The sequence below is a fragment of the Trachymyrmex cornetzi genome, unplaced genomic scaffold (genome assembly GCF_001594075.2).
Source record: "Trachymyrmex cornetzi isolate Tcor2-1 unplaced genomic scaffold, Tcor1.1 scaffold722, whole genome shotgun sequence".
Taxonomy (NCBI): Eukaryota; Metazoa; Arthropoda; class Insecta; order Hymenoptera; family Formicidae; genus Trachymyrmex; species Trachymyrmex cornetzi.
Window position 1 is genome coordinate 32,093 of NW_017300051.1, and position 703 is coordinate 32,795.

General features: G+C 34.4%; 1 protein-coding gene across 1 annotated transcript in view; it reads left to right on the plus strand.

Annotated features, from left to right (window-relative positions):
• The window catches only part of LOC108767722 (uncharacterized), a 4,067-nt gene that overhangs the window by 2,296 nt on the left and 1,068 nt on the right, over positions 1–703 (plus strand). The window lies entirely within an intron of this gene.

The window sequence follows — 703 nt, forward strand, 5'->3', positions numbered from 1 at the left end:
ATCAATCATATCTGAACGTCAAATTGTCTGTTCTTTCAGAATCTGCGGTTAAAAATTCATTTTTTGCAGAATATACATGTTTGACCTTACAATGACCTTGACGCCAAGGGTCTCAATGGACCTCGGATTCGGATTTAACGACCCCCAAAACGTACAATGTTGATATTTTGAATAGGTTATTACTGTTTTCCCTGATTTGATCTTCAAATACCCTTGAACCTGACGTGCTGGGGTTAAACGGATGCCGGATTCGGATTCAGCGGAAAAAATACACAAGGATACAATGGTTTTGCCGATGGACATTAAAGTTCATTTTTTTTTGTGGGCCTGTGTAATCAATTAAGTTATGAAGACAGTGATAATCCTCAGTATAATGATTATAGTGATTCAGAAGGCTTTAGTAATTGGAATTCAGATAATGATCCCGATGATTATACAGAACATACTAATTTTGTGAATAATTTTGAACCTGTAACTGCAGATGATTTCCCAAGTTCTATAATACCTTGTTTGCAAAAATGGACAATTAAAAATAATATAACTCATGTCGCGTTAAATGAATTAATATCTCTTATACAATATAAACATCCAGAATTGCCTAAGGATGCTCGCACTTTATTAGGAACTCCTAGAATGGTTAATACAAACATCGTTTCACCAGGATACTATTATCATTTCGGTCTAAGTAATAATTGCATCGAAA